The sequence below is a fragment of the Rosa chinensis genome, chromosome 5, assembly GCF_002994745.2.
Source record: "Rosa chinensis cultivar Old Blush chromosome 5, RchiOBHm-V2, whole genome shotgun sequence".
Classification (NCBI taxonomy): Eukaryota; Viridiplantae; Streptophyta; class Magnoliopsida; order Rosales; family Rosaceae; genus Rosa; species Rosa chinensis.
Window position 1 is genome coordinate 61,241,508 of NC_037092.1, and position 13,828 is coordinate 61,255,335.

Sequence of the window (13,828 nt, forward strand, 5' to 3'; positions counted from 1 at the left end):
ATAACTCCTGAAAAATCAAACCCTAACCTAGCCTTCTCCTCCTCCGTCGCCGCCGCGATGTCATAAACTCCTAGTCCGATCAAACCGTTATGAATTCAAAAATGATGACTCAAATCGCGATGATTGCAACCGCATTATCAAACTAGGAGCAAAATTTTGAGAGAGAGAGAGAGAGAGTGGTAACAGTCGAGAAGGGTTCAAACGTGCTTGGATAACAAGGGAGAGAGAGCTGCTGGTGGCAATTTTTGTAATTATTTGTATTTTCAGTGTCTGGTTGTAAAGATGTGACCTTAATTATCATAAGGACATTTGTGTGTCCTGAATTATAATAAGGCACTTCAAAATGAACTCTTTTATCATTAGCCCTATTATATATATATGGTGACAATTAGGTGATATTAATTGTACCAGGTGATAATAACATGGTTACAGCACAAAGGACCTCATTAGAACCATAATAACATGGTGAAAGAAGAGCTGAAATACTTACTTTCCCGTAAAAACGATCCAGAACCTCTATCCCCAATAACGCTCGGGTGTCTAGGTCCAGTTACAACTTTGTTCAATTGTGTAACAGAAAAGCAAATAAAAGGAAATCACATATTTTTTTATAATGTACATGGTTAATTGAAAAAATAACGTAATTCAATTATCTCAAAACTCGACTGAAAAAAAGATACTAAAACTAAGAGGCACACGTAGAAAAAACACTGTCATTTATCTTACTACTAAATGCTTTCGTTCGTACCCCTCTTTGAACGGTGTTTACCTGTTAACATATGAGCATAGAAATGACTAATTACTTATGAAAGGGAAATATCTACAAGTTTATTTAGAAGAGAAACTTGGATATTATTAATGTTACTATATGCAAATGGGAACGTTGTACCATTAAGGCATTAACAAATGTTCCATAAAATGGGTATAGATAAAAGGAGGGTGTTATTTTTAAAAAGATCATGGTGAAAGAAACAAGACTGAAGAATGGAGGTATCTATTCCATGGCTGGTAAAATATGGTTTTAAACAAGTCAAATTTTTTTTTTTTTTTAATGATGAAAGAACGTCATTGATCATGTAATATGATTACAGTCATAGATAACTATCCAACACAGACGTTGGAGCATGATTTTGCCAAATACTGTCCTTATTGGAGTCATAAGTTAAACTAGCAAGTCTGTGAGCAACACAGTTGGTGTTTCTAGGAGTGTAAGCAACGTTCAATCCTGAAATGGTCTTCAAACATGCTTGAATATCAAAGATCAAGCTTCCGTGTTCCGAAAGATCCAATTCGTTGGCTGAAATGGCTTGCACTGCTAGTAGACAATCACTTTCCAAATCAACATTAGTAACTTGTAGCTGCTGAAGTAACTCAACACCCTTATGTATTGCCAGTAGCTCAACTTGATGTGCAGAGGCAACATGGTCAAGATGATATGAAAAGCCAGCAATGAAATCACCTGCAGCATTTCGTAAAACACCCCCAATATTAGAAGATGGCAGAAAGACACCATCTACATTCAATTTTAATCTATTATGTGACGGTGGCCTCTAATACCGTTCCTTTTATGATCTTTGCTCATAATCTCGATACCCTGAGCAGCTGTAACGTCTCGTACCCCAATTTACCTGTTTACTAGTCATTTGGACGGTAAACGACAATTACTTTCACTTTTTACTTTGTTTTGATACTTTTAGTGGCCCTAAAAGTTGACTTTCTGTTCGGGTCAAAATTTGAGAAAATGTTCTTCATGAAAGTCGTAGAGGACGTTAAACCGAGCGCATGAATATGTGGTACGTAAAAATCGGAGTTCGTATGTGAAAGTTATAAGTGAAAAGATGAATTTACTGTTCATGGTAACTCTCTATATATAAGGAAACTTACCGAGGTAAGTTCCCATTTCAGAACTTACCCTGACCCTCTCTCTCTCCTCTCCCTCTTCCCCTGCGTCGCCCTCCCTTCTTCTTTTTCCGATTTCTTCACCGTCCGGCGTCCGATTGATGTGATTCCAGTTGTCCTTGGACCGTCTCTTCCTCCTCTATACGATGGTATCAGTGGGTATCGGTGATTTGGCCGGAAAACCCCGAATTTATGCAAGAATTGTTACTGTAGCATTTTGCTTCTCCGGTGAAATTCTCCAGTTCTCGGCTATCTTCGGCGGTGAAATTGGCTCTATTAGGAGCGCCTCGAGTCACTGATCATCTTCCCTAAAGACTTCTAGATGAAATTTCCACGTTTGGAAGGTGAATTTGAAGGATTTCCAAATTGGTGGGTTTGTGTTCATCGGCAAAATTGGAGCACTTCAATGTATTTTCTCACTTGGTCACAATTATGAAAAATGCTTAGAATGTTGAGATGATTCTATGGTTGAAATTTGGTGGCCGGAGGAGGAGTTGGCCGCCTCATGAACAGTGCGCGCGTGAACAATGTTGTGCGTGAACAGTGGTGGCGTTTAAACAGTCATTTAAATTTTTTTTTTTTGTAGAGGTTGAATATGTGAATTTGGTTGGAATTGGAGTAGTTTTTAATTGATAATCGAAATCCTAAATTTCTAGAAATTCACAATCGATTAAAAACTGCTCCAATTCTAACCAAATTCACATATTCAACCTCTACAAAATTATAGGATTTAACTAGCTAAAAAAAAAGTATAATTTAAATTACTATTTAAACGCACCACTGTTCACGCGCGCACTGTTCATGGCGGCCAACTCCTCCTCCGGCCACCAAATTTCAACCACAAAATCATCTCAATATTCTAAGCATTTTTCATAACTATGACCAAGTGAGAAAATACCTTGAAGTGCTCCAATTTTGCCGATGAACACAAACCCGGAAATCTCCAAACCCACCAATTTGGAAATCCTTCAAATTCACCTTCCAAACGTGGAAATTTCAGCTAGAAGTCTTGAGGGAAGATGATCAGTGACTCGAGGCGCTCCTAATAGAGCCAATTTCACCGCCGAAGATAGCCGGGAACTGGAGAATTTCACCGGAGAAGCAAAATGCTACAGTAACAATGCTTGCATAAATTCGGGGTTTTCCGGCCAAATCACCGATACCCACTGATACCATCGTATAGAGGAGGAAGAGACAGTCTAAGGACAACTGGAATCACATCAATCGGACGCCGGACGGTGAAGAAATCGGAAAAAGAAGAAGGGAGGGCGACGCGGGGGAAGAGGGAGAGGAGAGAGAGGGTCAGGGTAAGTTCTGAAATGGGAACTTACCTCGGTAAGTTTCCATATATGTAGAGAGTTACCATGAACAGTAAATTCATCTTTTCACTTATAACTTTCACATACGAACTCCAATTTTTATGTACCACATATTCACGCGCTCGGTTTAACGTCCTCTACGACTTTCATGAAGAACATTTTCTCAAATTTTGAGCCGAACAAAAAGTCAACTTTTAGGGCCAGTAAAAGTATCGAAACAAAGTAAAAAATGAAAGTAATTGTCGTTTACCGTCCAAATGACTAGTAAACTGGTAAATTAAGGTACGGGACGTTACATTCTCCCCTCCTTATAAAAATTTCGCCCTCGAAATTTCGTGCCGGTTAGAAAAGAAAAGGCACACCAATTGATTCAAAATACTACAATCTCAAAACTTATCAACTCTTCCTTAGATTAAGCTTTCCTTTTCGCAACCTCAAATCAACAACCAACAGAAACTCTTTTGATCCCCACTACAAAAGCAATGAAAACATGCTTGTAATCCAAAATTATCAACGTCCAAAGTCGAATCACTTGTCTTGTTGAACCATGTAGTACCATAAACTCGCAAGTACAGGAATTCTGGTGTAAAAGAAAATTCATTTCAATGGTTGGCTCAGACGACACCTGATATTGACATCACAAACCACCCTGTTAAAATTATAGCATTCGTAACTTTTCATAAAAGTTGTTTGGTGAAGATTCAACCCGGTCACCAACAATATTATGCTAATCGCAAGAGGGTCATTGCTAATCCGCAATTCTAAGACAAATAACTTCCTTAGCTACCACAAAACAGCACTTCATTCCTTGGTTTTTTGTGCCTAAATTTCTAATCAGATGTCGTTCGCGTAAAGGTCCCTTAGTTGTCAAGCATAATAAAGGTCAGCTTCGAACGAACCTATAAGTTCTTAATCATGTAGGTTATGGGGCCACTACACTTTTGCTATGCTACTCTGATACCTGACTAAAAACATTGGTCCAGCCTTGAGATGACATTCCGAGTTGACTAGGAAAAACTTATTTGATAGCTATCTTGCTAGCCACACATATAACACCTCCCTCAAAAACTTTTTATAAGTACGATAATGTGGAAAACTTTTCTAAATCAAATGTGTCTCAAGAGATCTACTAATTACCAATGCCTCCAATCAAAACTGTTAATATTTCTCACAAGTTGGTACTTACTTAACTGCCATGTCATGTACCACGTCTTCAGAAATCTGGTGCAAGCAAGAATTATAACTACTAGCTCTATTCCAGCTCCAAGTAGAACATCTCCAACCAACTGTCTGACAAAGCCTCATGACAACTTATTACAGATACGACATTTGGAAACTTTCCAAACTCTGTATTTACCAACTCCTTTACAGGACTACAATGTATCCAACAATACTTATAAATGCTCCAATCTGATCCAAGAGTTGACCAACAATAAAAGAAATTCAATACTTGAAATGAACAATTCTCAAATTGAAACCTTGCCAGACATTATAATTTGATCGATTCCATAGCAACCCCGCCGAACTCAATCATCCCAAAAGAAAGGTTTACCTCCATTCATGATTGAAAAACCTTATGTTCAAAGCAAACTATAAATGGTTCTATAAGTAAGTAAAAGCGCATTGTGTTACGTGAGCGTAAAGCACCTCAATTACCGTAGAGAAGAAAATCGACTCGCGAATTAAGGAGAAGAGGTATTGAAATTACAACAACATAATCCACAAGCAGGAAATAAATTCTTTCATAGTCCCCAGAAGACTAATCGAAGCCCCGCAAGGAAAGCTGCTACCATACCTTCACTATAATTCAAAGATCTTAAATTAAGATCATAACCACATCACCTAACACTTCCACTTGAATTACCACGGACACCCCGTGGGGTCACAACAACTATTTCTTGATCCCATGTTCAACAATTTCACCCAAATGGATATCCAATGACACTTAATAGTCCCTTCATGCACGATAAAAGTGTTTGAAACCATCGTAAGACGATCCGCAAGTCCTTGATTTCCGCAACCCTTGAAAACTTCAATACACCCCTTTTTGCACTCTTAATTGGTTCCAAATTCTTACTACACGGGGGCCATCCTCCCCTGACAACATCACCAGTTTTAAGATGAAGGACACCCCACCAACATTATGTATCACTCCCAACGATACCAGGATCCGACAGTGGTCCCACCACACTTCCAATCAAATTCCAAATTCAAACCATAAGGGGTTTGACTAAGAATATAACTTAGAACTCTGATCATACTATGACTTGAAATACTTCCTGAGTCAATTGGGAAAAAACCCATGTCCTTAGAGTTACTCTACTTACTAATCTTATAAAATCTCAACCATTCAATCTATCAATTGCTCCTTCAAGAACTTACTACATTTCAATTCCTATGACTTCACGATTTAGAATTTGAATCAAACTCCGTATCACATAACTTTGGATACCCAACAGTGTCACTACAGTTAATCCCCGAAATTGCGTTAAACCATTTCTCCTAAAATCAATAACCAAAGACACACACTCTCGTACAATATCATTTACAAAGAGTTGGTTCTAATCCTCTCCATTATTTACCGACCAAGATCAAACTCCATTGCGAAACTTTAAGCGTCCCACCTACTTAAACTTAAAACAAAAAATGGCTTCAAAAACTCACTTCTGTACATCTCCATACTCACTACGATCCAAAACTTAAGAAAACCAGTTCATAACACAAAGAGCCACAAAATCAATTTCCTTCACTTGAACAAAACTATGTCCACAAGTCATGGTCAGGTTAACAGCCCATGGTGTCCAAATGGAGGGATTTCCAATCCGGTTTTCTTTGCGAATTTCAAAATATCGTTCCAAATTGATGCTCGCAACACCAACCACGTCTACGTGACACATCCCCCGAAACTCGGTTCAAAGTCAGAACCACTATTACTATTAGTCCCACTTCAAATACCCATTATGATTCTAGGTATTCGGAGACGACCCAAAGCTATAGTCGCTCGTCATAGTCACTCAAACACGAAATCGAACTCCGTTCTCGCACCTTAAACCCTGCCCAACAACTTACAAGCACCGAGGAAAAAAAAAATAACCACAACATTTACTCAAATCATACTTCGTAGCACAACTCGAAATTGTAGAGTAGTCTTACTCTACCATCAGTAGGGAAAATGTGCAAAACATGCGAACAATCCGCTACGCAATGAAAACCCTAGGAGGTCGGCGTACAAGAGGCATAGCACCTAAAGGAACATCATCTAGACATGCACCTTACACACTTAATGAATACATCAGCACCGAAGAGTAAACGATGGGGAACCGCTGCAGTCAGGCCATCACTCAGGAGGTACTGTGTACCATATCCTTCAAATTCGATTATCGATTTACGAGAATCCGACCGTCGGATATCTCTCAGTTCTGACTTGGAACCTTTAAGATAACGAATTGGCATTAGAGGTAAAATTTGGGTTGAATCTGAGAAGAAGTGGAGAGATGATTTATGAGGATTTGATTTTGGGAATCGTATTTAATTGTTGAATAGTTATTCACGAAAAATAATTGTGTACAGAGGGGGCATACTGAACTCTTGCTCGATGAAGGAACTCGTATACATGATCGTCGGAATAGTACTGTGAGTGGACTTTTGTTTTTAAATAATGATGCATGCATTTATTTTCTTAAAGTAATGCTCTAGTTAATTATCATATTACATTTCGAGCATATGATTTAATTTCAGAGATTGATTTCGCTTGATCTCATTTAGTTTCTTTTGATAATGATTTGTTTCCGAAGTTGGTTATGATTTATAATATTATTTGACGAATTATTTATTTCTGAGGTGATTTCCGGAATTATACATTTTAATTATATTCTATTCGTCGATTTGAGATTTTTTTTAAAGGATTTTCGAAATGGGATTTCAATGGAGTTATATTTTCTTATATATTTATCGACTTTCGGTTTTGGCATTGGGAATGCCTTATTGATAATTCTTGTTTCGGTTTTGTTTCTGAATTTCGATTTATAATTTGATCTCGCCTTTCTGCTATTGATTTGAGATACTTTTAGCGTGTGGGACATGTCGATGATATTTTCGGCTTACTGTGAGAATTTGGGGGAAGCTTTATGGATTTATGTGGTTTTCTGATTTTCTTTTTGCCATACTTTGGGTGATTATTTATCATGCTAGCATTGATGTGTCCGCCTTTGTGGCGAGGTGATGGGATCACCGAATCCCGTCCGCCTTTGTGGCACTGGTTACTGTCTTTGTGACAGTAATGCTGAAGCCCAGAATCCTAATCGCTATACTTAGTGGCGTGTGGGTATATAACGGGAGTATATGGGAGTACTTCAGCCTGGGAGGCTCATTCATATGGCTACCTTCTTCCCCTACTTTTATATTATTTCTGGGCTAGCGGGCTCTAGTCCGATGATACGATACTCAGTGGGTTTGTTTTACAGTTTTCAGTTTCCAGTCTCCTGTTTTTAAGAAATAAAGTTTTATAAACGATGCATGCATCGAAGTTTTATGAATTTAAATCCGTGGGAAAGTAATACAATATCTTTTCTTTTAAATTATTTATTTAGTTGTATATTTTTGTCCACTCACGCTGACGTGTTTTAAATTACTTTCCCCTGGGCCCTTCGGTTTCGAATGCCCAGTTTGCAGGCGAAATTAGTTGAGGTCGGGCGTACATGGAGTTGAGGCATAGTCAACAGCATGGCTTCCGCGTTTTCCTTTGAATTAGCTTTTCCTTGTTTATCCTTTCTATTAGAATTGCTCTGATTACCTGTGGGATTAATGTTATTCAAATTGTGTTTTGTGTTTTGTGAATTGGAAAATGTTGTGATTTGGGGGAGCAGGTTGGCTCCAGGAGATTAAGGATGGATGATTTAGAAGTGTAAATGTTTTCTTACAGGTTTTGGATAGCCTACTTTTGGGGGAAGTTCCGCCAAATTTTTGGTAGAATTTCTTCTAAGGTGGGCCCCGCAGGGCTACTTCGGATTTCGGGGTGAAATCCGGGACGGGTCCTGTCAGCAACAATATATTGTTCATACCATGCTAAACTACTCAAGAGTAGGGTTTGAGGTGGCATTTGAGCTTCAAACCATAACATGGCATTTCTGTTTTTCCAAATAGCCCAGATCACCATGAGCAGTTTAGCAAAGATACTAGCCCGTAGGGTAGCTGCCATTTCAAGCATCCAATCTTTAAAAATAAATCATGGTAAAACATGTACATTAAGATTAAAAGGTGGTGCTGCAAGTAAAGTGGCTACTCCTCGACATTCAAAGAATACATGAGTAAGATCTTCCAACGAGTGCTGACAGGACAAACATCTTGTATCACCCTGAAAACCCTTAGTGAGTAGTCTTGCCTTAGTTGGTAACAAATTGTGACATGCCCTCCAAACACATATCTTTACTTTTCCAGGAACATTGGCTTTCCAAATACTATTCCATATATAGAGCTTTAAACGGGTCACCATTAGAAGATGAGGCCAACGTTTCACCAAGTACCTTGTCTCGAGCAATCCAATAAGCTGTCTTGACTGAGAAGAAACCTTTTTTCTCCGGCTTCCATGTGAGTCGATCAGCTAGTTGGCTTCTACTAATATGAATACATTTGATATTTTCCACAGTATCATGTGTGAAAAGATTCTGTAGTACTGGGGTGAGCCATGTGTGTGTGTCTTGACAGATGAGTTCATCAACAGTTTGAAATTCACAATTATTTGGTTGAGAGATCATGTACCTGGGTAAGTCAGGGATCCAATTATCTCTCCAAATGTTGATGCTAGTGTCATTGCCTACTCTCCATTATACACCAGCAGATAGTATTGGCCTTGCATTGTGAATGCTTCGCCAAGAAAAAGAGGTTGAGGCACTAATTTCAGCTTCCCAAAAAGAACATTGAGGGTAGTACCTGGCTTTGAATACTTGAGCTGCTAGAGAAAGAGGTTGAGTGACTAATCTCCAGCCCTGCTTTGCCAACATTGCAAGATTATAAGCATGCAGATTTAAAAAACCCATGCCTTTTTCTTGTTTAGTTAAACACAATTGATTCCATGATCGCCAATGGATTTTTTTCTTATTTTCTGTATCACCCCAGAAAAATTGCGCACACAGCTGGTGTAGATCATCACAAAGTGATTTAGGTAATAGTTAACAATTCATTGCATAGAGAGGCATAGTCTGTGCTACTGCCTTGATGAGGAGTTCCTTGCCTGCAGCACTAAACATTTTTGACTTCCAACCCACCAACCTTTTTGTCATCTTCTCTTTTATTGAAGAAGTTGTTTCGTTACATGATGCAAAATCAACAAAGCTTCTTGTTTTTTTTTTTCTTTTTTGTTACTTGAGAAAATTTCAAACATATTTATGAATAAACCTTCTGTTCAAGGAAATCTCTATTCTGTGTTTGGCCCAAACTCTAGGTTACTTGACCTAGTGGTAATAGGGTTACAGTAGAATGATTTAGATTCCCATTCAATGTACGATTACTTTCCTTGTACGATTCAGACTCTATGCCTTATAATCCTCTATATAAACAGGCCCCTATTATCAATGAGAATACAGAACGATTTTCTCTTAATTTCTGATTCCCTAAAACACATTATCAGCATGAGCTCTAACCCTAGCCCTAAAAACCCAAAACCCTAAATCCCCCGCAGCTCCTACGCGCCCCTGCGCTCGCTATTCCCTGCAAGCGCGCACTACATCTGCTGCCCCTGCAACCCTGTAGAGACCTCGCGGCATCCCTGCAGAGGCTCCGCAACAGTCCTTATAGCATCCCCGCTACATCCCCGCAGCATCCTCGCAGCCTCGCTGCATCCCCGCAACAGTCCTCGCGGCATCTCCGCAGCATCCTCGCGACATCTCTACAGCATCCTCGCGGCCTGGTGGCATCCCCGCAGCGGCCCTGCAACAGTCCTCGTGGCATCTCCACAGCATCCTCGCAGCAACCCTGCAGCATCCTTGCACAGCCCAGCCAACAACTTTTCCAGTCAAATTTTCGGCAACTTTCCAAGGTAAACTTTTCTAAAAGTTCATGTTTTTGAAGTTTTCATTCTTTTCTTCTTTTTCTCGGGGACTTGCAACATCCATTCTTCTCCCCCCTTTTCTTCTTAATAGGGGAGACCAAAAGCCGAACTGTGGGAGTTCGTGCTCAGTCCAAGCTTGGAGCTTGTAGAGTCCTCCAAACTTAGAGTTTGTTGAGAAGAAAACGATTGACCACATAAATCGTTGTTTCAATCTAATCCAAAACCCCTCTTGGAAGAAACTACGCCCAGAAAATTCCTAAATTTCTTAGAAGCAACTTCGCTCAGAAATTTAATAGTTTTTCGTGGTAGCCTTTTTCGCTGCGAAACTAACCCTAATATTGTGTTGTTTTTCAGGATGAGTAACTTGAACAAGTTGAACTTTGTTCCACTAGAGACAACTGGCACTGGATACCATAGGTGGGTCCGAGATGTGCTCCAACATCTTAAGGCTGATGGACTTCTGGAAACCATCCAAGAACCTAGTCAGAATGTGCTCTCCGTTGAGCAAGCTACTACTTTCGAAGCAAATCAAGCTAAAGCCATAATTCTCAAGACAAGGCACATGAATGACAAACTCCAAAGTGAATACCTCAGTGAGGAAGACCCTAGAAAACTATGCGTGGAAGTTGAGCAGCGATTTGGCAACGTTCATGACTCACTGCTTCCTGATTTAGAAGTGAGATGGCATAGCCTCCGCTTTTGTGATTTCAAGTCCGTGCTCGATTATAACTCGGAAGCTCTTCGTATCAACAGTTTTGATGGAGTTTTGTGGACAAACCATAACTGAAACGATGTTGATCGAGAAGACTCTCTCTACCTTGATGATTTCAAAGAATTATTGGATTGATGTGAATGCAGGACGTATCATAAGGTTTCATGAGCTCATTGGCGCCATGAACGTAGCTAAGAAGCACGACAATATCCTTGTGAAGAACTATAATGCTAGACCCGTGGGAACCAAGTCTATTTCGAAGTCTAACTATAGTTGCACCCCCAAGGGAGGACGCAAGGAGCGAAACCCTAAGAGTAGGGACAATTCTGGACGTTCTGGTCCATATTGTCGCCCTAAAGAGGAAGGAAATTGCCAAGGGAGGCATGCACGAAACCGTGGAGGTCAACGTGTGAAGAGAGAGAGAGAGAGAGAGTCAAAGCCTCCGGCCATGGTGGTGACGCCACCAAGAGCAATGGTCGTCCAAACTGCACACCAAAAGTGCCTCGATCAAGGGAGCCTGACCATAATGATGTTTGTCTTCGATGTGGATCAACTAGACATTGGGAAAAGGCGTGTAAAACATCCCAGAACGTTGTAAACGCATACAAGATGTATAGTGAAGCAAGGGAGGCAAATTACATGGAACAAGAATATCAAGATGGCGATCTCGATCTAAGGGTAGAAGACTACAAGGATTAAGACCCAAAAACTGGCGATTTTGATTAGGTCTTTTTATTTTGGGCTAAATATAGATTACTACCCTATACTTTGGGTCCAAAATCAATTCAGCCCCTGAACTTCTAATTTCATCAAAAACACCTCTGCACTTTCAATTTTGATATAATAGGTCCAATTTGTTAGTTTTCTGACAATTAAGTTATTAAGTTGTTAACGTGGCTCATATATGGCATATGTTTTATAATATGGTGTTGAGGTGGCCTGCATAGTAAATTTAGGAGTGAGTCCTACTATTAAAAATAAATAGTTTTTCAACAAATAATCCAACTATAACTTGAACCCATAACAGAATATTAATGAATTGGATCTATTAGATCAAAATTGAAAGTGTAGGGGTGTTTTTGATGAAATTAGAAGTCTAAGGACTAAATTGATTTTGGATCTAAACCACAGGATAGTAACCAGTTTTTAGCCATTTTATTTTCCAAGAGATGTAGGCAATTGCCATATTATTTTTGTACTAGATGCCAATGGTATTAGTCTTTCTTCAAAGTAGGTGTACTCCTTGTAAGTGTGATGTCTAGGAAGGTTTTGAGATAAGTGGTACTTAAGCGAGCTTTGCTCCACCGACATCTCTCTACTCACCTGGTCACATTGGCATTGAAATTACCGAAAGGAGTTGGATGACCGCCATTGTTTTGCATTAGCTAGTCTATTGGATTAAATTTTATTTGGTTAAAGAAACGATGATATAATTCCGTTTGGCTTGTTAATAAAAGTTGAGTTCTTTTCATTATGACTCCTTTTTAATTACGAGTTTTCCTTTTAGGAATGGATGAACTACAATGTCTTGCGGATAGTGCGACTACGCATACCATTCTTCGACATAGGCGATTATTCTTAGAGATGTTGCTTACGTATTCCACTGTGACTACGATGGCTGGGCCATTAGGTTTAGTTCAAGGACATGGAATGGACCAATTCCTATTGCCAAATGGCACCTTGATTAAAGTCACTGAAGCTCTTTACGCTCCTAAGGCAAATAGAACCTTACTAAGCTTTAAAGATATAAGAGCCAACGGATTCCATGCGGAAACACATATTGAGAATGGAAAAGAGTTCCTTTGCATTACCTCTAATGATTATGGACGAAAGCGCATCTTAGAGAAGCTTATGTGTCAATCTAGTGGACTTTATGTCACTACAATTCGACCTATTGAATCCAATAATGTCATAAGAGAAGATCTCTTGGATTCTGACACATACTCGCTTTGGCATGACCGATTAAGACACCTTGGTCATGATATGATGCTCCATATACTAAAGACTTCACATGGACATCCATTCTTCAGAGTGAGAAGAAGCAAGAATCAAAAATTGATTCCTGGACTTAGCAAGACTGCGAAAATTGCAGCATCTGGCGCTGCAACAGTCTTGGGGCGCCATAGGGCCACCCAAGTCCCATGTGATGACGCCATAAATGGCGCCAACCATGAGCATGATGCCATGGTTGTTCCTCTAAATGGCCAAGACACCATACATACTAATTCCCATGCATCCAATGCCATGTTGGGAGATGTAGTCACACATTTTTCTTCTAATAGAGCTATAGACGCTCAGTCCCAACCAAAATCCTCATTGGTTGCTTCTAAGGACCCTCGCTCATTTTGCAAAGCCTGTTCCTTTGGGAAATTAGGACCGAGACCATCCTACGCAAAGGATCCCAAAATACTCATTCTGTTCTTACAGAGAATCCAAGGGGATATCTGTGGACTAATTCAACCGTCATGTGGACCTTTTAAATATTTATGGTATTGGTTGATGCGTCGACACGCTGGTCACATGTCGCACTGTTGTCCACTCGAAATGCTGCTTATGCTAAACTCCTTGCTCAGATTATCCGTCTACGGGCTCACTACCCTGACCATCCGATTAAGTCAATTCGACTTGATAATGCTAAGGAGTTTACAACGAAAACATTCGATGACTATTGGATGTCACTAGGGATTGATGTAGAGCATCCAGTTCCCCATGTTCATACCCAAACTGGTCTCACAGAGGCCGCTATCAAACTACTGTAGATGATAGCACGTACATTGGTTATGCGCACCAGTCTCCCTGTTTCTGCCTGGGGATATGCAATATTGCATGCAGCGACGCTAATTCATCTACGAC